The following is a 26,310-nucleotide window of genomic DNA, read 5'->3' on the forward strand; positions in this document are numbered from 1 at the left end:
CGTTAATTCATTCCCTAGACATTTCTGGCCTATCAATCTATTTCTCTCTCAGTTCCCCATGCAAAAGACCTTGCTCTTTCTCCATGTATTTCCTTGTCTTCTATGTTCCTTTTGTATACATTCCATCATTTGCTTCTCCTCCTCTTTCCCATCTATGTCTTGCTGCATTGAACTTCAAGAGGTTATTACTAATATCGAATTACACATTCTTGCCTAACCCATACAACTTCCATCGACTTGACTTCAGATCAGATGAAATCTGTCTGAGTTGATTTTGCCCAGTCATCTTCACTCTTGACCTTTCCTGTGACCCTAATTATGGACTGATTATTTTCAGAATTGAATATCTGATTTCTTGTTTTAACCTAAACCCCTCCACAAAATTTATTCTACATCGGGTGTAGACTAATTAAATTGATCTTTCAATGTGATCTTCACCTTTGTACATTTGTTCTAAAACATAACAGATCATCTTGGTGGGTCATCCTCAACTCAGTCAATAAGCTTGGTGTAAATCAGATCGAATCTGTTTCAGCTATTTGCTTCGCACACAGACGCACTGGTCAGAGTTAGACCTTGCCCTATTATTGCTTCCCTTCGTTCTTGCCTGATCCTTAAACATTCCCCCAAATTTGGTTTAAATCAGACCAGAGCTGTTTGAGGTTACCTTGTCCTGTGACTCTGGTTTACTTGTATGTTTGTTCCCCAAATCGAATTCGTCCATTTCTGTGTTATCCTTAACCCTTCCACAAAGTTTGGTCTAAATCGCATAAAAGCTGATTAAGTTGGCTTTGGCTTGTGACCTTGACCTTTCACCTGTTATTCCCTAAAGCCAAACTTTACTCCTTGGGTGACCTATAACCCTTCCACCAAATCTTCTACAGAACAATATATTAACTCAATGACTGTCCTTTCCCCGTTCCAGCAAGTTTGGCTAAACTCACTTTAACTGTTTATGAGCTATTTTGTTGACACACACACACACACACACACACCAAAACATAACACCCATTTTCGTTTCCCGAATGAGAGGGTAATAATAAATTTTATGGTATATAATACTTGGATGTAATGAAGATAATGATCACCATCACAATTTTCATTGAAATATGGTGTTATTTGTAAGAACCAAACTACTGTACGTAGAACTGAGAGAGCCACAGGGACCTAATTAACAGGTACCGTGACTTATCAACAAGATTCTGCTTCGATATTGCAATGCGTCACTTTATAACTATATAAATTGCAGACTGCTGGTCCCACCTTCCCTTCCTCTGTATAATTATTTCTTGTCTCTCTAGGAATGAAATGGATTTGAACAGCCTGTGGAATGCATATAGGGGTTGCCTAGGAATAATAAAGCGTTGTGTGGTGTGGCAAGAGTAACAACAAAAAAGAAAGGTACGGCATGGTGGGATGAGGAGGTCAAGAGAGCAATGGAGGAAAAGAGGAAGAAGTGGATAAAGTGGTTACAGGACAGGGGTTCAGTTGAGGTAAGAACTGAATATACTAAGAGCAAGAAGCACGTAAAGAGAATAACGAAGAGCAAAAAGAAGGAGGTAAATGATGATCTAGGAAGAAAAATTAATGCAAACTATTCTTAAAATAGGAAGTTATTCTGGAAAGAGGTGCGGAAATGTATAAGTGAAAACGGAAACAAATGTGATGGTATGAAGGATGTAGGTGGTAGATTATTAACTCACTGGGATGAAGTAAGGACCAGATGGAAAGAATATCTTGAAAGCCTGATGAATGTGAATAGAAAGCGCAGAGTGGCTGTGAACATGATTGGTATTTTTTTTGGGGGGAGGGTGCAGAGAAGGAATGCAGTACCAGGAGACGTGACACTCGCACAGGTGGAGTGCTATGAAGCGGCTGAAAAATGGGAAAGCAGTTGGGGTTGATGAGGTGTATGCAGAGATGTTTAAATGTAGGAGAGAGGGTGGAATGAAGTGTTTCTTGAAGATATGTAAGAAGGCATGGATGAGTGAAACTGTGCCTGCAGAGTGAAAAAAAAAGAAAAAAAAAAGCTGTGACTGTATCCCTGTATAAAAATAAAGGTGAGCGAAATGAGTGCAAGACTTATCATGGCATAAATTTCTGAGTGTGGTAGGGAAGGTATATGGAATATTATTATAGAGAAAGTAAGAGAGAAATCAGACATCCTATTGAGTGATGGACAGGGTGGCTTTAGGAGTGGCAGAGGATGTGTTAATCAAATATTTGCGGTAAGACAGATAGTAGAGAAGGCTTGTGAAAAGGATCATAACGTGTTTATGGCATTCATGAATCTGGAAAAAGCATACAACAAAGTGGACAGAAAAGGATTGTGGAAAGTTTTGCACAAGCACGGTGTAAATGGTAAGCTGTTTAGTGCCGTCAAAAGTTTTTATGATGGTAGTGAAGCATGTGTAAGGGTTAATGGGCTTCTAAATGAATGGTTCACGATCGGCGTGGGCGTGCGACAAGGTTGTGTGATGTCCCCATGGTTGTTCAATATATTTATGGATGGGATGATGAGAGAAGTAAAAACACGAGTATTGGAGAGAGGGATGGCGTTGGTAATGATTGGTGATGGGTGGAATATCTCAAATTTGTTGTATGCTGATGATGCAGTACTGCTTGGAAGTACCAGACAAGAACTTGGTAGGCTAGTGCAGAGTTTTGCTGATGTCTGCGAGCGTCGTGCCTTGAGAGTAAATGTAGAAAAGAGTAAAGTGATGCTAATTGAGAGAGAAGGTGGTTCCTAGTGCGATGTTACAGTGAATGGAGAGAGACTTGAATTGGTGAGAGAGTTCAAATACCTGGTACAGTGAAAGAAAAGAGAGGAAAATGTGCAAAAGAAGCTGAAGCAGAGTTACAAAAGGAAGATAAGTAGCTAGTGCAATGAAGGCCTTGATAAGAAACAGAGGCTTGAGTGTTGATGCTGCACGAGGCTTTCGTGATGGAGTGTTAGTGCCAACTTTAACGTATGGATGTGACTATGGTGTGGCATGAAAAGGACAAGTCAAGAGTAAGAGCAGTGGAGAGATGGAGCTGCTGAGGAATGTATGTGGAGTACAGAGGGTGGATAGGACACGAAATAATGTGATTCGTGAAATATGTGGAGTGAGGAAGTCTGTGGACACCAGAATCGAAGAGAGTGTACTGAAATGGTATGGTCATGTAGAGAGAATGTATAACAAAGGAGTGGTGAAAAGGGTATATCTGAGAGAATTTGAAGGAGCGAGGAGGCGAGGTAGGCCAAGGAGTAGGTGGAGAGATATGGTGGATGAGTGTGTGGGGAAGAGAGGTTTGGAAGTCGGTCAGGCTAGGGAACTGACAAGAGATCGAGCTGGCTGGATGAACGTTGTGAGTAGAAGTGTATGATAAGGGATTTGGCCCCCCTTTTAACGTGGCAGAGTCCGGACTGACTCAATCGGATACGTTTATGTGAAGGTACAGAACGTGGTGAACGTTTTTGATGTATCCTATGGAGCCAGGATTCCGGTGGCTTGAATGAATGGAAGCGTGGCCTATTGGATTGGGCAAATATGAGCAGTCTGGCAACTGCTTCTCCTCACCCTGCCCTAAGGTGGGAAAGGAGGTCCGGATGATGATGATGATGATGATGTCTCTGTAGGATATAACAATGTATAATGTGGTAAGTTGCCTAGACTGAAGAGTATTCAGACACTTATCCCTCTTTTTCAAATTGCCTTACTTATTATCCATAGTCTGTATATTGACTATGTCATCACCAATATTCCTCTCTTCTAATATATTTCTCTTTCTTTCACTCCTATATCCTTATTCTCATTTTCTCTTATTCTCTTTCCCCAAACCCAACTGACCACATCAGTCTATCATGATTTCTCTCTCTCTCTCTCTCTCTCTCTCTCTCTCTCTCTCTCTCTCTCTCTCTCTCTCTCTCTCTCTCAGTACAGTAACAGTCCGGTTTCTCTGTCATGTTTTGTTCGCCTATCTGTCCACCTCCAAGTTTTTGCCTTTCTGCCTGCCTGCCAGTATTTGTCCATCTGTCTGCCTTGCACATTCGGTTATCTGTCTGGTTTCTAGCCTGTCGCTCTCACATTCCCTGTTTCTCTGTGCTCTAGTCTCGTTTTCTTTTCATCCTTTCCAATATATCCATTTTCCTTTCTTTATTAATACCAAACATATGTTAAGAATATATGGAATAGATGGGAAGTTGTTGAATGCTGTGAAGAGTATGTACGATGGTGCGAGGGCTGCAGTGCGTGTGGATGGTGAACTAAGTGAATTTTTCTCTTTGAAAGTTGGGTTGAAACAGGGATGTGTCATGTCTCCATGGTTGTTCAATCTGTACATGGATGGGGTAATAAAAGAGGTACAAGGTAGGGTAGTGGATGTTGGAGTGGCCCTGGTGAGAGAGGATAGTGTTTGGAAACTCCCTGTACTGTTGTTTGCAGATGATACCGTGTTGTTGAGTGAAGACGAAGGAGAGCTGCAAGGCTTGGTGGATGAGTTTGAGAGAGTGTGTAGGAAACGGAATCTAAAGGTGAATGTAGGGAAGAGTAAAGTGATGGTCTTTGAGAGAAGTGAAGTCAGTGAATGTACAGCGAGGTTGGATGGTGAGGAATTGGAAAATGTGAGTACGTTTAAGTACTTGGGTAGTGTGATGAGTAAGGATGGAGGTTTGGAGGGTGAAGTGCTTGAAAGGGTACAGCAGGGAAGAAAGGTTGCTGGTTCTTTGAAAGCAGTGATAAGAAACAGGGAAGTGAGCATGGAAGTGAAAAAGTTACTACATGACAGTATTGTGATACCAACTCTAACGTACGGAAGTGAAGCGTGGACGTTGTTGGAAGGACACAAGTCAAGAGTGAGAGCAGTGGAAATGAGTTATTTAAGAGGAGCCTGTGGAGTCACATGGAGAGACAGGCTGACGAATGAGGATATAAAGGAGCGTTGTGGTGTTGATGTGGATGTGATGAGGAACACACTGAGGTGGTTTGGCCATGTGGAGAGGATGGAGGGTGAAAGACTGACGAAGAGAGTGTATGTGAGTGAGGTGGAGGGGGAAAGAGGGAGGGGGAGGCCGAGGATGAGATGGAGAGATGGGGTGGAGAGGTATATGAGAGAGGGGGGTGTGAGTTGGGAGCAGGGGAGTGAAATGGCGGGGGACAGGGCGACTTGGAGGCGATTTGTTTGTGGCCACCCCAAACGGGATTGAGGCGTCTGGCAATAGATAGATAGATAGATAGATATCCCTTTGTCATCACCAACATCATCATCATCATCATCATCATCATCATCATCAGCGGCAGCAGCAGCAGCAGCCTATAATAATCTGTCATATTATAGGCCTCTCACAGCTACTTACACTATTGCGTGTTTGTTGTTATCCCATTGCATCTTAGCTTTGAACATACATTGTTGCTTTTGCTGTCTCTCAACCTCTTTCAGTTCCGTCTCTTGGTTGTCACTCGCTTACCTTATTATCAGGCCAGAGAAAAGCCCCGTCCACACGAGCCTGAAACAAGTTTTAAGGCATGTTCGAAACATTGCTTCGGACATGTTTGCATACATGTTCGAAGTATCTCGTTTGGCTAGTGAAACCCGTAAACTTGTTTCGAGACTTGCTGTCATCACTGGTGTGGACATTTCCTTAGTCAGGCAAGTTTATGAAAAAGTTTGTGACATGTTTGGAAGCATTTATACTAACAAGTTCCTGACATGTTCCTAGCATTGTTTGGGGGAAATGTTTTAGACACCTTGTGGACGGGGCTAAAGACGCACCAAGTGCACAATCAATAGTTCATTACGGACCCAAAGCTGTACATTACATACCAGTACTAGAATTCGTACCGTTGCCAGTTATCTTAGTCAAAATTTATTTATCTAAGCTTCCACGAGATGATTCCCTCATGTCTGTTCATATTACTGCAATAAATATTTCATTCTGATGACTTTTTCATTATATTCCTGCAGCTGCATGACGATTTTATGGAGGTTAAGTGAAGACTTTAGAGCAGGACGGGTTAATTAACCGTATCTAACTCCCAACAGGTTGAAACGTCTGGAGATAACAACAAAAAATATTATCTCAGGGAAGGGGTTATCTTGTACACCCTATTAAAAAAAAGAATCGGGACCCCACGAGCTGATGCGTCTCGCAATGACCACTGATATGCACCAGAACTCAGTTGGGGCTTCAAATTCCTTCGTGCGGTGTAACATATTGTATCGTGCAGTAAGGGTCCCGATTCTTTTTTTATAGGGTGTACATATCCCTCTCACTACTCCCTTCAGCTTTTACAACTCTCACTTGCATCCCTCCATTAGCTTTGACTTCAGCAACATGAGGTTGTCCAGTGGAGTGCACACGCTATTTAGGGGGCAGGGACCCCCTCCCCCCCCCGAAAAAGAGAGAGAGAGAGAGAGAGAGAGAGAGAGAGGCACCGTTGTTGTGTAATATTCTCCCCACACATGGTGGGGAACGGGCAAACAAAGAGCCCGTCACAGTAAAAAGCAAAGTAAAAAAAAGCAGACAAAACGACGGAAAAAAAAAAAAAAGTAAAGTAAAGTAGAGCAGAGACGGCAGCCAGAATAAAGACGAGGCAAGGGCGGCAAACAGGCAAGGGGCAACTGCAGAGGATGGAAGTGGGCAGTGACTGATGGAAGGCAGCAGGATTAAGATAGCAGTCTGACTGCGATGTAGTGGACCAGTGCAGCTCTAGGTGGATCAAACTCGACGCCCTCACGGATCACGGCTTCCTGAGATGGAGAAAGGGAGTTGGAAAGATACGCCTCACGGAAATCCTTGTACAATTGCCGATAGACATGTGGCAATGTGTCCTGGTCGTTAATAGGATCCGTGAGGTCGTATAAAAGTTCTTCTAAGTCCGTATCCGTGCGGGCGTCGAGTGTAGCGATGTCAGAAAGGGGCGGTAGAAGAGCCTCGAGGCGGCGTGCGACAGTGGAGGGGTCGGCCTTGTCCTTCCCCCCTTTCTTCTTCGATTTTTTCCTCTTCTCCTTAGGTGGAGGGGGAGAAGAGGGGCGAGCAATGGCAGCAGGCGGTGGTGGAGGAGGAAGAGGAAGAGGCACCTCCTCTTCGTCAGGAGCAGATGGAGAAGTCAAGGAGGGCGGCTCTGCTTCGTCCAGATGGACGGAAGGGACGGGAGAAGAGACACGCTCCCCCTCAGCTCCTGACGAAGGGAGGTGAACCTCCACGACTGTCTCTCCATGCTCTAGTTCCATGGCCTGTATCGGTTCCGGGTCGGTAAGGAGTGGTTCGGTAGTGGTGGTGCCAGTCGCCCTGTTGAGAGGGGCATCCAGCCTCAGCCGTTTCCGCGGTGTTGTGCGGGGAGGTGGAGGCTGCGGCCGCCGGGCCTGACGCTCCTGACGAGGGGGTGACGAGGATCGCGGGTGAAGCTCCGGGGAATAGTAAGGCGTGGAAGGCCGTTCTCCTTAAAGATTTGAGGAAGGAGAACAGCCAGAACCGCCTTACTACCCCCACTAAAAGCTTCAGCCGTCGCGATACACATCGCAACGAGTGTGTTGGTATCGCCAGAACTCCCAGGACCCCTAGGCTGGCGTCTCGGGGCCGGGGGGCGGCGCCGTGCATGAGCAGAGCCCTGCACGGCAACACCACCCGGTCCAGTGACATCCGTAGCCTCGGGACCCTTGGCAGCCTGAACGATACGAAACTCCACTGTCTCCCCATCGCCAAGAGAGCGCTGGAAAAACCGTGGATTAGGTACAGCGATCCCAGAGACGTGGACGAATACATCAGAGCCAGTGTCCTGGCGCCTGATGAACCCGTAACACGCTCTCACGTTGTACCACTTCACGGTTCCCCGGATGGTGGAGGCTCCTGACGGCTCGGATCTGCTACTGGGTGCCCCCCTCAACGGGTCGAAGGCGTGAGCAGGTGAAGCAGATGTCTCGGTCGGCTCGGGCATAGTGGCGACTGGCCAGGCCAAGCAGAGTGGAATGGAGAGGCACCACATCCCTTGTCGGTTACTACTCACACTGCCTAATGGAGGTGTTCTGGTGACATACAGCTGTCACAATACTGTACTGGGGGAGGCGGTGGCTCAATAGGTACAGAGGAGGCCAGCAGTCTTAACGCACTCCAGTTCAAATCCCCACTGGGGCAGGAAACAGTTAATGGATTTGAATTTCATAAAAGTAGACTTTACTGATCTACCAGAAGACTCGCCGACATGCAAAAACACCTCCGCTAATACCAGTACACCAGTCCTGTATGAGACAGCCCAAGCATGTATTCAGTATGGACGGTGGGTGTTAGCGCAGATGTGGTGACATGTAGAGATGTAGGATGACTACTGATCCTCGGTGATATGCCCTGGGGATACGCCCTGAAGCCTTTGCCTAGAGTCGAAAAAAAAAATGAAATGAAAAATAAAAAATAAATATTATTTTTATTTACTGAAGAAAACACTGGTATGACATAATTCTGATAAGTAAAAGCGCTATTGTAAGAGTTTAGTTGTTTATGGAAGTCCAGGTGACATTACATAGTTGCTATGAAATAAAAAAAATGGTAGAAAAAATGCAGTTATATATAATGTACGTCTTAAATATGAAGTAATGACACTTCATGGCTGCAATGACTTTCTTAACGCTCTGTATAGACTGAATACCTCGAAGGCCTGACTTGTCACTAACATAAACTACTGGTAACACAAAGGACAAAGGGCCATGGATTGCAGAGCCTTTGAGCTTTACATGTATCATATAGCCTTTTCACACGAAATAGGTAAAATCTTTTGCTATTTGTAAATATGAAGTTACTTCATCATTATTTGCTGCTGATGAATCAGATGAGGATGACGACCCTCTGCTGCTTAGTTTCTTTAGAGTTCAGAAAGCAAGAAGAGGTTTGACAGAGGAGGCTGAGACCAAAAAAGACAGTAGCGGTGGTGGACGGCGAGGTAGACACGGGGTGTGGTGTGTCGTCATCTGACAGCTTTATGAGTTCTTCTCTCCATCCTTACCCAACCAATTCCTCCCTCAGTGACGTCTTCTCTCGCTCTACATCCTCGTCACTGCCATGCATGTAATGCACCTCAGTTTCTCATCCACGTCTGCAAGGTTTGATTCATGGTCTGAGACGTGTCACAGCTCATCTAGGAGGATATGGATGGTAACATCACTGACTGATTACCTCATAAATCTGTGCTGAGATATCTTAAAATTCAGAACAAAATCCTAAGTAAATAAATTTTCATACAATCTATAGATCCTAACCCGTAATTCTTCACAAATTCATCTGGCGTCTATTTTTGTCGCTATCAGCAACAGTGTCTAAATTTTCACTATAAAGGTGTGTTTCCAAATTACCTATGCGTTGATGTTGCGATGAGGTAATTCCGCATCAAATGGGGTTACTGTTTTTGATCTTGGGGAAGGGCGAGCAAGCACACATCTCCACATCACAGAGATTAGTCTCGGATGCACTATCGGAACCCTGGTCCTATATATTTCACGATATTCCCTGGAACAATGTTTTTTTTTACATCAATTGGGTAGCCGCTAAACATATCACAGGCTATGGGTAAATGTTATAGTCATGAAGTTTATGAATGTGGTGAAAATGCCTACTGTGTACAGTAACCAGTACTCTTGGAGAGACGGTGTATTGCAGATCATATCTGAAATCAAGAACTGTTTAGGTTGACCCACACTGTCATGTGTTTAGAATATTTGTGTGTGTGTGTGTGTGTGTGTGTGTGTGTGTGTGTGTGTGTGTGTTTACTATGAGCGTTCCTTGTCTGTTTCCAGTCCGTGTTGCTTAAATTAGTGCACTGAATATCCCTCCACCTCCCCACCACTCGCCTCGCCTCCATCCAGTTGCTCAACTCAAACCCTCATTTTCCTTCCCGTGCTCTCCCGCCCGTTCCACACTAATGACCTTTCTCTCTCTCTCTCTCTCTCTCTCTCTCTCTCTCTCTCTCTCTCTCGGTGCAGTAGGGGTAATAGTGAAAGTAGTTGTAGCTGGCCAATTGCGGGTTTTTGCCTTAGGGCCAAAAGGTAGTGGAAGATAACATTTTTTATAATTTCCGTAGTGTCAGCGTAAATCACGTAAAAAAAAATGTGAAAGCAGCGTCGACATACTATCAAATGTTTGTCGAACAATGTCTATCTCTATCTATTGCCAGACGCCTCAATCCCGTTTGGGGTGGCCACAAACAAATCACCTCCAAGTCGCCCTGTCCCCCGCCATTTCACTGCCCTGCTCCCAACTCACACCCCCCTCTCTCATATACCTCTCCACCCCATCTCTCCATCTCATCCTCAGCCTCCCCCTCCCTCTTCCTCCCTCCACCTCACACACATACACTCTCTTCGTCAGTCTTTCACCCTATATCCTCTCCACATGGCCAAACCATTCTTCGATTTAACCATAATAGAAAAAAATAATATGCAGTTTCTGGAATATGGTGAGTCTTTCATTTTGTACTTTTTCTTTTATATTTAAGGTTAAGTCGAAACGTAACATCCCTCAGCAAATACTTTATATTATAACAAAGTAATTTTCACATGAACCTTTTCTTTTTTAAACGCGATGTGCAAATATTACGAAAATTACACTTGGCGAAATGCTCTACTGGCTTCTGGCCGAAAACTTTCAGGGTCAGTTAGCTCTCACTCCAGCGGCAAGGATGACGTTTGCCCTCGTCCGTATGCATAATAAAGTAATGATGATAATGCCAGAGAGAGAGAGAGAGAGAGAGAGAGAGAGAGAGAGATGATGTGGAAAGAGTATGTGAAAGTTTGTGTTCACCCAATTTAGAGTTAAAAGTATTGCGAATATATTAAAGTAAAACGTATGTATGGAGTTGGAGAGATGAACTTGGTGAGGTGGTTTGCGTGATTGTATAATGTATCATTGTAAAATTTAATCCTAATAACGGAATAAAATAAAATCTGCCGCAACAGTGCATGGAAGGTATAGTACAATACATGAGATATGATGTGCATTTCAGAAGACTAAACCAAGCAGATTTAAGTTACAAAATTATCCTTGGGACATCACAAGATATTTTTACCTATAGGATATTATTAGCTCCCAAATATCCGATACTTTTTGAAGATAGTGTACGTGATTCACACAACGTTTCAAGCCACATAAAGGACACCAAAATTCTAACTCAGGCAAGCCTTTCCACAACTACAAACTAACATTCCTAAAGCACCTGCCAACCAAGGTCATCGATCTTTTTGGGGACATCCATCAATACAGGATGTGGCGTTGTGCCAGGCTGCAGCGACTAACAGTCATAGTCGTAGTTTCTTCCGGCATTGAGTTTGAAATCCCAGTCACTGACATCGTATGAGTTAACATGTGCAGGTAAAGGCATTATGTATATAAGTTTTACAACACAGCTGTGATAGGAGAATTATGTGCTATCTAAGTAAAATACAAAAACTTGGCAAGTACACACCCAAAACCTACTTTAAAATAACTAAAAGTGTCTGCTTTTACGATTCATTGCACAAAATACGAAACCACAGTCACTTAACAGCAGAATAGAAAACTCAGAAAAAATTTCTGGCCTGTTAACGTTTAACTCTTCCACTAAGTGTGATCAAAATTAGATCAAACAACCTGAGTCAAAAGGTTGAAACTTGACGATGATCTGTGACATTTACCTCCTATCGAATGTTCTCAATATTGAATCACATTACCCTATCCTGTACCCCTGCCATTACTTGTCGGATTAAAACTATAGACCTAGTCAATGACCTATGACTTTAAAAAAAAAAAAAGTCACTGTTTCCACTGTTTGTTGTAAATCATTATGCCAAAACTGATGTATACCTGTACAGCTGTTATACATAATCTTGCCATCAAACAAGCAGGATGAAAGACAAAAAGGATCAAACATATAATCCTCTCGTACTTCAGCATCAGGGTGAAATTAAGTAAAATATTAAACAAACAACTAAATAAATAAATAAAGTTTGCAATCAGGTGAGGTAAACATAAAGTGTTCTACAGACCTTTGAACTTCCGTGAATAGAAACATGTGTATACCTGTGTATACTAAATTATGTTACTGTAGATCAAAATTATGATAACAGAATCGTAGGCTTTTATGGCTTTAAGCATCATGATATCCCGGTAACAAAACAAAGACATATAAACTGAAGGCTGGGTGATATGTAAAGCAATATGAGTGAGAGCTCTCTTCATGGTACTTTTCTGCTAGTAGATAAACAGTTCTCTAGACCTAATATCATTCATAACTTCTTTAGCAAAAACGAAACCACAGAGATTATACGTGTACTGATCTACTTCCGTGCATCCTTCAGTTCCACGCAGTTGCCATCATTGTACAGGGTCATATTCGCCCATGTATGAAGTACCGTACCCACCTGTGGCGGGTGAGGGTAGGAGGGACCTACCCCATACAGGGCCTAACATATACGGCGTTTCCAAACAACGTGGACTCGTAGGCATTTCGTCTTAACATTCATTCTGCTCTCTCTCTCTCTCTCTCTCTCTCTCTCTCTCTCTCTCTCTCCAACAATTCATCGTGGTCTGAATACTAAGTGAGGAACTTGTGTTTCTCTGACTTCCTCTCCATCACATCTGCTTCCCTTCCTTCCACTCTTCCTCCTCTTCTCACCTTCTCTGCACCTTCTTTCCTCTCTTCTTCCTTGAGTTTTCTATTCTCCCTGCCCTCTCTCATCTCATTACATATTCTCTTCCCCATTGTCTCACATCTTTGCACTTTGCGGTATTCTTTTTTCCCCCCGCTTTCTTTCCTCGCATCGTCCCTTTTACCCACATTATATGCATACGTCTTTTGGTGTATATTTTATTGTCAGTTCTCCTACAATCAGTATTTCTCTTATTTGTCACACATCTTCACAAGTCACCACATCGATACTAATATCAACCGTCCATGCTGAAAGTATGGTAGATCTGTCTATTAAGGGCTGATATAATGGCATTAGCTGGAGTGACTTATGATATACCGATAGCTATTGTGGAAGACTAGTAACGTAAGTTTTAGCGAAACTTACATCATCATACTCTACCTTTTCCCAGCCTGCCATCGATCTCACGTCCATTTGGGCAAATTAATCTAACCACAGGATCTCCAACCCCTCGTAATATACGTACATTCCACAGCCCTTCTTAGGGCACGTCCACACTTGCTCTGGAACTTGTGTTGTCAACGCATCTAACAACACGTTAGATGCACGTATGCGGCAGTGTTTAGAGCAGCGGTTCTTATCCTTTTTTGAGTCACGGACCCCTTCGAGAATCTGGTGAACGCTATGAACCCCTTCCCTACAAAAATGCACATAAGCACAAACGCAGCATTTTGCATGCAATGAATATACATTATTTTATTGAAAACTACCTCACGCAGTGTATCACAAAGTATAAAACAATCTTTACAAACAATTATGTTTCTCACACTTTTTCATGCAAAAACTAATGGCCACTCGAAAAAAATTAAATAGATCCAACTTGAGCAAATTACACAAAACAAAACTTTAAGTCTGCTCAAAAGTTCATTTCAGTGAGAGAGTTGTTGTTGCTGTTTGGCCTGAATAAGATGAAATTGTGGAGTGGTCTTTGACAAGGCAACACGCATGTCATCGTTGACATCCAGTTGATTTCGACTTTTCATTTTGACATAAACAAGCGCTGAAATCCCTGACTCACAAAGGTATGTAGTTGCAAACGGAATCAGAGCACCGATAGCTCGCTTTGCCAGACGAGGGTAGGCTTGTGTCAACGAACACCAGAATTCTTCAAGACTTCGAGTTTGTTTGTTTTTTAGTTAATGATGCCAAACGGCATCACACAATCTTGCTAAATTGTTCTCAATTATTCTGACCTTCACGGACCCCCTGTATCCCATCCATGGACCCCTTGGGAGTCCATGGACCCCAGGTTAAGAACCCTTGGTTTAGAGGGAAATATGTTAATGCTGGAGAAGTTCTTTCAATTTCCTGCCAGTAGAGGTGATGCGCTAAATGTGTCTCTTCGAGCCAGCCGAGACTTCATCATAATGTCAGTAAGTAAGGATGCCTAGGGGTCACTGCTGTGATGATTTGGTGCAATGGTAATAGTATAACACCCAAAAGCTTTAGTTGCCAATTCTGGATGCGTCCATCAGGACGAAGAAGAAGTAAACATGGGCGTGCTATCACGCATGACATTACCTGTGATGATATTGTTTTATCGTCGTCACAGCTGCAGATTGCTAGAGGTCTTTACAGCTTTTTACGGATATCTGTATTTGTCAGTTCATGTTACATAAATGCTGTTCCCATATGTGCAGGCAGGACACCGATAGACGACAGGCAACATCAGCTGCAGACCATCTGTACTGAGGACAGCTTGTGGTAACTGCACGATGACGGGTTAAGGATGAACGGTGTATACATCTGTTGTAGAATATGTGAAGCAAGAAACAGATATACATTATAGTCATACTTTATTACGTACCTCTACATCTGCGTCACATGTGCGGTATGACTCGTTTTTGTTTATCACGAAGCACATACTCTTGAATTCAAGCCACGAAGTTTTTTATATGTTGTTTGCACCATTATGGAATTTCTGTTTCTTCATCTTCACTTCCGTCAGACTCCTAATCTTCCCTTCCACCTTAGCTCGGATATTCTCTTGGCATCCGCAATTGTTTCCATGGGTCGGCGCTCTTTACCCTGTCCCTGTAGATACTAGTAGGTGTCGTGGATCCCATAACACTGGATGTCCATTATATAACTCAGTTAACAATAGTGTTGGGTCCGCTGGATAACTCAATTAACAATAGTGTTGGGTCCGCTGGTCCCTTACATCCTTTCCTCTCTGCTGTGTGTGTCTCCCCAACATGTATCCTTACTAGTGCCTTGTTGCCTCGTCCACATGAATGCTGCCAGCATGTCTGGTAGCCTGTGTTACCAAATGATACGGACTTTGTTCCGACCATACTTACAACTTCAATGTTACTGTGCTGCTTACTTATTGCCAACACTTGTTGGGGGACACGTGTGAACGCGCACTTAATTTTCTCATTTTCTCAGACCCTCTCCCTTGTTTTTATACATATGTTCCACTTTTCCCTACTTTCCTTATACCTTTCCTTCTTGCCTCAAATACGTATTCTCGTCCATCTCCCCAATACATTGTACACCTCATATTTGTTCGGCCTTCTTTTTCCAAATTTTCATCGTATCTGCAACAACACTCGTGTCCCAACAATCCTTTTCACTCCATTACCATCCTTTCCTTCCTCACTCTTCCTCTCACAGCTCAGCAGTTCTCTTCTTCACACACACCATCCACAACTCCGATTCCTTTCCTTAATCCCACAGATGATACACTGCTGGAAATGTTGAAAGTCATGGGAATGGGAGAACGGAGGCCGCTGAATCTCTCTGTCTCTGTCTCTCTCTGTCTGTCTCTCTCTCTCTCTCTCTCTCTCTCTCTCTCTCTCTCTCTCTTCCATTAATGATACTGTTATGAAATTTCTGCATATGTTTCATGGTAACAAAACACTCTCGCCCCTTTCTGCACACACGCTCTAGCGCAAATGTCAACCAGTATTCTGTCATTTACGCAACTGCAATTGGTCAGCTCGAGAACACCTATAATACTCAGGCTTGCATGTACCTGAAATTAAATTCATTTGATTAATTTCCCGGGCTCTAAGAGATGAGTTCTTTCTCTGCTCCACATGTATATTCTACATGATGTGTATGTAGCCCACTGTATAGCAGTAACGCTGAGGGATAGCAAAGGTTCCAATGACGTCATGTACAATCGCCCCCAAAAGTGATGACAGGGTGTCAGATTGCTTCAGTCACTCTGTGCTACTAGGTGCTCATTGTAAACTTACTGATTGTATAATTCCGTACCTCCACCACGTCTTGTCATCGAATAAAATTCAAATATGACGCTGAGACTTATGTAAAATGATGAACATATGGCAATGATATATACAGTGATTAACACTAAAATTCATTTTTCGACTTCAATGTTTTACGTATTTTATTTCAGATTTTCAAGCATAAGTTTTCATGGCCAGCTGAAGAAAAATCTCGTGCATGCAGTATTCTTGTTGATTTTCAAATGTTATGTTCTTGGTAAAGCATCACTAAGGATGTCACAACAATGAAAAAAAAAAATATATATATATATATATATATATATATATATATATATATATATATATATATATATACAGTATATCCAGTTTTTAGGAGGTATGACAGAGCTGTTATTCTGGTATACTAGGCAATAAAAAGGACCTGAAGATGAATTAACAAATACTTCAAGTGATAAAGTACATAGTTTTTCTTTTCTTTTTATTTTCATACATATACTTTTCTATGTCCTGCCGAATTGTAAATACTAATCCGAAAGCTCTGAACTCTCTGTACTATATAATATAAACCTCTGTGTTTTATTACTACTACCAGTCGTTTAGACACTGAGGATCCTCGGCTGTTGTGCATGTTGGGGATTCTCCATGGGGCTCCAAGGCTAATGGAGGGTGAGTAGATCCAGGGTGGAACGTTAGTCCATGTGATAAAATTAATAGTTCCATGGGAAAAAGATCCATTGGGAAAATAGGTTCATTGAGGAAAAACAAGTACATGGAATAAAATAAGTCCATGGGAGAAATAGGTTCGCGGAGGAAGAGAGCTCCAAATGGTAAGACAGGTCCAAGGGCGATGACATATTGGCAGGGTAAAATGTGTGAATGGTTAGAACAGGTTTACAGGGGAAAATAAGTCCACGGGGAAAATAGGTCTAAAAGGGAGAAACAGGTCCAAGAGGGAAATAGATCTTAAGAGAAGAACACTTTCTTGTTTCTGTGGTTTTCACATCGCTTGTTTATTGATATTAGATTATAGTTGTTTCAGCAAAATCAGCATGGCAAGAGACAACTCTAAAAAACATGTTGCACAAATTTCCCTAACAAAAACTGAAGGCAGAGAAACAAACCAAAATGCAGAAAAAAAGAAAATCGAGCAGCCTGTGTGGCAGCCACTGGGCGCCGAATATTTACACATGATAGGAGGGCAAAGGCCTTTGAAAATCCCAGTTTAAATATAAATGCAGTAAAGTGGTAGGCCTCACCTTACGTGAATGGAATTAAATTGATTATAACTGACTCTGTACTAATCTGAATTGCCAAAGCTGGAATACTAAACTAAAGTAACTGGAACTTATTAAACCAATGGTTCTCCACCAGGAGAGCATTTACCTGGGTAAGTGTTTATCCAGCAATGACATTTGATTTATATTAACTATTTATTATATTTGTTTCAACTTAAATAATGCTTGTGTTTTTAACCTACATAAAATAGACTTCTTTCTTCATTTATCTGTCGTCTGTCCTCCTCTCTGCTCCCTCTCTTACTTTTCTTTTTTCTGGCCATTGCGTAAGCAAGATGAAGACCCAAGAAATCTTGCACCAAAGTTTAGACCAGACATCAGTTTTTCAAAGTTCCAGAATAAATAAAAAAGTTGCTCGTTCGTCAGTATTGGTTTCTCTTTCCCCGTTTCCCGGCTTTGATGGCCATGTGGTGTGGTGGTTTGTACCGTATGACTGTATGGTGTGGCGGTGTTAATATTATGTGGTGTGTTCATGTTTATGACCCTGAGCTGTGGTGGTGCTTATGGTCATGTTGTATGGTGGTGTCTAAGAAAATGTAGTGTTGTGTTTATGACTCACGTAGTATGTTGGCGACTATATGGCGTAGTAGTGCTTATGATTATGAAGTGAAGGCACGATTCAATAAAGTTTATTGGAGTTCATAACCATGTGCTGTGGTGATGTCGATCATGTGATGTGCCGGTGTTTTGACCATGTAATGTGTTAGTGCTTATGACCATGTGAAGTGGTTGCCTTATGACTATGTAAAGTAACAGTGTTTACAACCATGTGGTACAGTGTTTATGACCATAGTGTGGGGTGCTACTGTATTTACGACCATGTAGCGCTGAGGTGGTTGTGAACATGTGGTACTTTGCTAATGACCATGTGTTGTAATGGTGTTTATGTTCATGTGGCCTAATATGTATATATATATATATATATATATATATATATATATATATATATATATATATATATATATATATATATATATATATATGTGTGTGTGTGTGTGTGGGTGTGTGTTTTAAGTTAGAAATTTAATATATTTCATCTTCAGACAGAGCGGCATGGAGACCTGAGTGTGAAGGGTATAAGCATATCAGCAGCAGGAAGGGGCACACAGAGCATAGGGAGTATTTCATAGTTTGATATGCAGAGTAAGATAAGGATACCAGAGAAGGCTCTCCGCACCCTTTTAATCTTAATCCTTCAACTTGTCCCCAGGTCACAATCCTCAAAACACACACACACACACACACACACACACACACATTCGGCGTCACCTCACCTTACCCCGTCATTCTAATTCAGTGTCATAATACAGTAAAACAACGCTTCTATGGAGGTAAAACTAATAGGCTATAAAGCCAAACTATCTAAAGAACCCTTGTCCTTCCTTACCATGAAAATGTTCTAGACACTGCTCACATACTGAAAAAAATATACGCGCATGTAGCTTTCAAGTATAAAAATACCATCAATAAATCCCTCATCTAGAAGAGTCCATCATGAAATTCAGGTATTTTATAAATAATTGCATGCAAAAACTGTAATAAATTTAAATAGGACAATCTGGAAAAACACTTGAGAACCAGGATCTCACGGCATAAGTATTATGTAAGGAGGGTCCAACAGAGCAGCGGCTACATCCTGCTGAAAGCATCCAGATGTCACCACACTGACTGGGCAGGTTGATACTAGGAAGGTCAAAAAGCTGTGATGAAAGAAATATAAATGAAATATGCTAATTTCTGGCACTTATGACAATAGGTAAACGTGAGCTATGGCCATTTTACGTGTGATAAATTGTTAACAGAACAGATTGTAAAGCAATATCCCTCTTACTATCATTCTTTGTGGAGGCTTGCTATAATAGGATATAAGTTCAGCAGAAATGCAGTAAAGTGAGGTGACCCCACATTTTTATTTATTAAGGATTGTGGCCCAGGAATAAGTACAATATTGAGGTAAATTAACTAACTTATTAAGAAGAAGAAAAAGATGCAGAGAACCTTCTCTCTTATCCTTGTCTCATTCCACAGATCAAAACGTGAAATCCTCCATTTGTTCTGTGTGCCCCTCTCTTCTGCAGCTATGTTTTTAGACCTACACCCTCATGTTTCTCTATCACTGTCTGAAGGTGTAATATACGAAAGTAATTACTGTCTGTATTTTGATTTATCCTTTGGTCAATTTTCATACATATACTGTATATATATATATATATATATATATATATATATATATATATATATATATATATATATATATATATATATATATATATATATATATATATTGTTACGGAACAGAGAAAGATAATGTACACTTTAAGTGAGAATACGAAGAGTCACTACTGTCCCGTAAAGTTCCAGGTTCAAAACAAAAGAGTTAGGTAAAATTACAAGTTAAAGTTTAATGCTCAAACTAACAACAAAACATTCAGGACTCATAAGGATAATGTAATGGCAAAAACAGGTTAAATATATGGTTAACTGCAATAGCCTCTATTAACACGAAATTAGCATGAGTAAATTTATCTAAGTCAGCCCTGATGAAATGAAAACACTGGGTAATGCTCAGTTAATGCAAGATAAATAATTACAGATACAAACTATTATTGCCAGTGGCTGCCAAAATGAATTCTACACAATGTACAAAAACTTTCCAGGCCTAAGAATTAACCTTATGCTATACAGTACAAGAAAAAATACAACAGTTATACTCAAATTACACACAGCTACTAGATGTTTGGAGATTTCTTGAGCACTCACAATAATAATAACTGTACAGGGGAGGACAGAGATGTGAACAAAATGAGGAGCATATCTAAGTGGCAATGCTGCAGAGACTGAGCTCATTATATAGGGGCCGGCAGAGCTTGATACAACTTGTAAGAAGGACGCGCAAATGAAGCCATGGGGACAAAGAGTTGACAATCCCGCTCTGAACTCCAGAAATGACGACTTACTCTACTATAACGGTAGAAGGGGGGAACTGAGGCAGAACATGCTCGTGATCAAACATGCAGCATACTGTGCGTTAAAATTACACAAAGGATGATGAAATCATAGGCTATGTAACACCTCCCCACAAAGAAAAAAGAAATTTACAAAGGAAATTTCTTATTACTCTAAAACAATCTGTATATGGCATTACAGAACATGCAAAAGTCTTTCCTAATGTTACAAAACATGAGATCTCCCTAGCACGTTCAGTCATAGGTACTTGCCAGTATCCCTTTAACAAATCAAACTTACTTATGTACCTAGCCTTTCCGATCTTGTCTATGCAATCTTCCACACGAGGGTGAGGGTAAGTGTCTGTTTTAGTTATCTGATTAACACGTCTGTAGTCGATGCAAAGCCGCTGTGACCCACCTGGCTTAGGGACTAGAGTGATAGGAGAACTCCACTCGCTCTGACAGGGCTCAGTCATCTTGTGCTCCAACAGGTAGCCAAGCTCCTTCTGGATGAGAGGAACTTTCACTGGGTTCACACGGTAAGGAGGCAATTTAATTGGCTTTGCGTCTCCAACATCGACATCATGCATCAACACAGTGGTTCTTCCTGGAGTAGCACGGAACACTTGCGGGTACTCCTGCAGTAATGCCGAAAACTCCTGCCTTTCCTTGGGTGGTAGATGAGAAAGCTTAGTGTGGAGATCATTCATGATATCAGGATTCTTCCCCAAACTATCAGTCAGGCCCATACTGCATGGGAGAGCTTCACTTGCAGACTCGGGTGGAACAGCTACAGTGCAGACTGGATTATTTTCGTCCCGCTTGTGATATAACTTTAGCATGTTGATGTGACATAGTTGCTTGTTCTTTCTACGATCTGGTGTGGCGATGACATAGTTGACATCACTGAGTTTCTTCTCCACGAAATAAGGACCACTAAACTTGGCTTCAAGAGGTTGCCCATGAACTGGTAGCAGAATCAAAACCTGATCTCCTGGCTGAAAGTGGCGCAACCTGGACTTCTTATCATACCAAGTCTTCATCTTCTCCTGAGCAGCTCCTAAATTCTCTCTCGCCAGCTGTAAAGCAGTGGACAGCCGTTCTTTGAACTTCATCACATACTCCAGCAGGTTGACGTCATCTTCCTCCGACAGCCAGCATTCCTTGAGTAACTTAAGGGGTCCTCTTACTTCATGGCCAAACAGTAGTTCAAAAGGTGAGAAGCCCAGTGATTCATTTGGAGATTCTCTTGTGGCAAACACAACGAATGGAAGACCTTTATCCCAGTCTTTCTGATGTTCCAAACAGTATTTCTTGAGCATCGATTTGAGTGTTTGATGATATCTCTCCAACGCTCCTTGGGTCTGGGGATGGTAAGCTGAAGACGTGATCTGGGTGATGCCCAACTCTTTCAGAGACTGCTTGAAAACGTTTGACATGAAATTACTTCCCCGGTCGGACTGTACCTCCTTGGGCAGACCAAACTTTGAGAAGAACCCTAGCATTTCCTTAACCACGTTCTTTGCTGAAATATTTCTAAGTGGAATGGCTTCAGGATAACGAGTAGCCATATCAATCAGGGTCAACACATAAGAAAATCCTGAAGAAGTCTTAGGAAGAGGGCCCACAATATCCACCAACACACGGGTGAAAGGCGCCTCAAAAGGAGGAATGGGAACTAGAGGTGCAACCTTTTCGGTTTGATTACACTTCCCCACAACTTGACAGGTGTGACAAGACTTACAATACCAGGAAACATCCCTGAAGATACCTGGCCAGTAGAAGTGTTTCAAAATGCGTGCCACAGTCTTCCTCACTCCAAGGTGTCCTGCCAAACTAGAATCATGAGCCACTCTAATGATATCCTGCCTACAAACACGAGGGATGACAACTTGATGTACAACCTCCCATTCACAGTCGGCTGATGCTGTTGGGGGTCTCCACTTCCTCATAAGTACTCCTGACTTTATATAATAACAAGTAGAAGCACCGGCTGACTCTTCTTCACTGTAAGCAGAGTTAGCTAGACCTTTCAACTCAGGGTCAGCAACCTGCAACTCAACCAACTCTTGACGAGACAAATTATCAACACTACGGGGTACTGCCTCATCTGGTGAGTGGTCCAAATTAGCAAGAAAAGTGTCAGCTAGGATAACATCATCATCATCCTCTAAATCACCAGTAACTTTAGACTTAGCCCTAGTGACAGCACATGCAGGGAACACATCAGGGACATCACAATCCTGGGTCGCAGCCACTAGCTCACTAGACAACTGAGGAGCTGGACACACTTGACTTCCACCAATATCATTTCCAAGTAAGAAAGTTACACCTGACATTGGGAGAGTCTCAACCAACCCAACCATAACGGAACCATTAACAAAACCAGACTCTAAATTCACTCTGCACAGAGGGACAGAGAAGTAATTATTCCCTACACCTTGTAAGATTACAGTTTCATCAGAGGAATTAACATTAGAGCCTAGAACACTGGTCAGCATAAGGGATTGGCAAGCACCTGTATCACGATATATTTTAACTGATTTCCTGTCATTACTGTCCAGAGGACTGACAAAACCATCAGACAGGAAATTAGCACATGAACTCTTGAGAGTGTCACCCACGTTACTGCTCAAAAGAGGAGCTCCATCATGAGAATTTAAGTTACCCCTCAAAGCAGGTTCAGTTAACTCAGTTAAAGAATTATGGGAACTCCCAAGAGTGGACACTAGACCAATTGACTGAATATTTAAAGACTCCTTTTTGTTCACATCACGCTGTCTCCTGAAACATTTCTCCGTAGTATGACCAAGCTTACTACAATAAGTACATTTACTTTTCTGAAATCTAGAGGTGAAGCTGGTATTTACTTCCTGAGAAACATCATCTTTATTCTCTTTCCTGTTACCTGTACTCTGAGTAGAGGCAACGTACTTACTCTCAGCTTTCCCTTTTCCTCTAGAATATCTCTTGTGAGTGAGAACATATTCATCAGCTAAAACTGCAGCATCAGACAAATTATCTATTCTTCTCTCATCAAGATATAGGCTTACATCTTTATAAATACACCTCTTGAAGTCCTCCAGCAAAATCATCTGCTTAAATTTACCAAAATCAGAATCCACATTCTTAGAATTTAACCACTGCTTTAACAGATCTTCTTTGATTTTTGCATACTCAACATGGGATTGCTTATCTTGCTTGTAAGTTGTCCTAAATTTTACTCTATAAGCTTCAGGAACAAGCTCATAGGCCTTAAGAATCAAGCTCTTAACTACATCATAATTATCAGATTGATCCTGAGGCAAAGATGCATAAGTTACTTGAGCTTTACCGGTGAGAACAGTTTGAAGGAGTACTGGCCAATACTTTTTAGGCCAATTAAAACCTGTAGCTACCCTCTCAAACAACTGAAAATACTTTGTTAAATCAGATTCATTAAAAGGAGGGACAAGTTTACCATTTTTAGCCACATCAAAATCATCAGAGCTAGATGATCCAGTTCCACCTTGTTTCATGCGATACTCATGGTCTGCCTGAATCCTAGCAAGTTCAATTTGTGCCTGAGCCTGTATTTGTGCCTCCTGAATCCGAGCCTGAGATTCAGCCTCCTTAGCATTTGCTTGAAATTCAGCCTCCTGAATACAAGCCTGAGACTCTGCCTCCTTAGCCTGAGACTCCGCCTCCTTAGCCTGAGACTCCGCCTCCTTAGCACGTGGTTGAAATTCAGCCTCCTTAACACGAGCCTCCTGCAGGGCTAGCTGTAACTTAGCTAATTCAATCTGCGTTTGCTCATTTGGAGGAGTTACATTAAACAAGCTTTTATTAATCATGCAAACAATTTGATCTTTAGAATGATGAGAGCGAACAGCAATTCCCAATTGTTGAGCAACAAGCTTAAGTTCATTCTTTGTTCTGTTATCTATATCACACACTGTTTGCACATTTGACAAAAAATCTTTGGCTTCATCAAGTGTAGTAATAGTAGACATCATGAATAAGTAACAGTCACAAAATATCAAGCAATATCCTTATGATAATATCCTGAATATCCTGATGAGAGGTCGCCAAATTTATGTTACGGAACAGAGAAAGATAATGTACACTTTAAGTGAGAATACGAAGAGTCACTACTGTCCCGTAAAGTTCCAGGTTCAAAACAAAAGAGTTAGGTAAAATTACAAGTTAAAGTTTAATGCTCAAACTAACAACAAAACATTCAGGACTCATAAAGATAATGTAATGGCAAAAACAGGTTAAATATATGGTTAACTGCAATAGCCTCTATTAACACGAAATTAGCATGAGTAAATTTATCTAAGTCAGCCCTGATGAAATGAAAACACTGGGTAATGCTCAGTTAATGCAAGATAAATTATTACAGATACAAACTATTATTGCCAGTGGCTGACAAAATGAATTCTACACAATTTACAAAAACTTTCCAGGCCTAAGAATTAACCTTATGCTATACAGTACAAGAAAAAATACAACAGTTATACCTAAATTACGCACAGCTGCTAGATGTTTGGAGATTTCTTGAGCACTCACAATAATAATAACTGTACAGGGGAGGACAGAGATGTGAACAAAATGAGGAGCAGATCTAAGTGGCAATGATGCAGAGACTGAGCTCATTATATAGGGGCCGGCAGAGCTTGATACAACTTGTAAGAAGGACGCGCAAATGAAGCCATGGGGACAAAGAGTTGACAATCCCGCTCTGAACTCCAGAAATGACGACTTACTCTACTATAACGGTAGAAGGGGGGAACTGAGGCAGAACACGCTCGTGATCAAACATGCAGCATACTGTGCGTTTAAATTACATAAAGGATGATGAAATCATAGGCTATGTAACAATATATATATCTATATATATATATATATATATATATATATATATATATATATATATATATATATATATATATATATATATATATATATATATAGTATATGAACTGAATAAAATAGAATGAAATCATACGCATAAAGGAGAGAGGGGGCAAGTCAATGAGCACCAGCTGCTGACGGACTAGGGGGGAACCCAAAAAGGTTAAGAACCATTGGATTAAACCGATCCCAGTGTACCAGAAGGACTTGACTGGAAATAAAATGTCATAAACAGAAATAAAATAACCTGAGTCGTAATACATTTGAAGAATGAGTTTTGTCCGGAAGTCACATCAGCGAATATATTTGTATGCAACTGAGCCCAAGTACAGTTTAAGGCCTTGAGCTTGGGTGGCCACAACCAAAACCTCGAGAAGAGGGACACTGAGCTACTCACCAGACCCCAGTGTAAAAACCATATCCTATAGAGAAGTCTTTTGCCTGACGCCGCTTTGTGGTGAGACCTTGACAATAAGGTCTTCTGGCGTATCTGTTCCTACCCAACAACGACCTCATTTCCTGAGACAAACTACCTTCCTCGCCTTCATAGGCTACTCTACAATAAAATACAGTTTAGCTCTCCATCACGTTTTATGTTTTTCTTCTTTCGCATAACCACATCATCCGCATACAATTTTTGCCAGTCTCAGCCCTATAGATGTGCTTAAAGGTGATTATAGTCAACTAGTTTCACGTTGTGCTTTGTACGTAATGCTCTTGAAATGATCGTTATTTTAGGTAGATATTTTTCTCCATTTATTTACAAATAATAAAAAAAAAAGTGCTACACCCACTTGGAGCTTCGATTTTATAAATGATTATACTGAAACTAATCTCAGTCCAAACCTGATACATAAACTGGGAACTGAAATATTTAATAACTATCATATACTGTATTGTTTCCTACATGTGATTCATCAGTCTTTTATCAGGTGATGTTCTGCTTAAATTTACCAAACTAATGAAATATGTGTTTCCTTCGATATGTGGTTGAAGCAGTTATGGATAAGCTCATCTGGAGTGAAACCTGGATATTATCACCTCAAAATCCACAAACATGAACGAATGAACGTCAGACTACTGGCTGCGCCTGGCGTAGGTCATAAAGAGTTAAAAAGCTGGACTGTCCTGCCTAAAACCAAATGAATGGCCACGCTACTCTGCTCTGATGCGAAATGGCCTGAATCTATCTGACTGAACCGGAATGATTGGCCTTGATGGATTTAACGTAGGCTGATGCATTGGATTACTCGATTAGGCCCAAAATAGATTTACATTGATCTTAATCTATTTGGCAGGGCTAAATTGACTGTGAAGGGCCTGAAA

Source organism: Coenobita brevimanus, chromosome 104, assembly GCF_032717465.1.
Source record: "Coenobita brevimanus isolate Jiangsu-jjx chromosome 104, ASM3271746v2, whole genome shotgun sequence".
Classification (NCBI taxonomy): domain Eukaryota; kingdom Metazoa; phylum Arthropoda; class Malacostraca; order Decapoda; family Coenobitidae; genus Coenobita; species Coenobita brevimanus.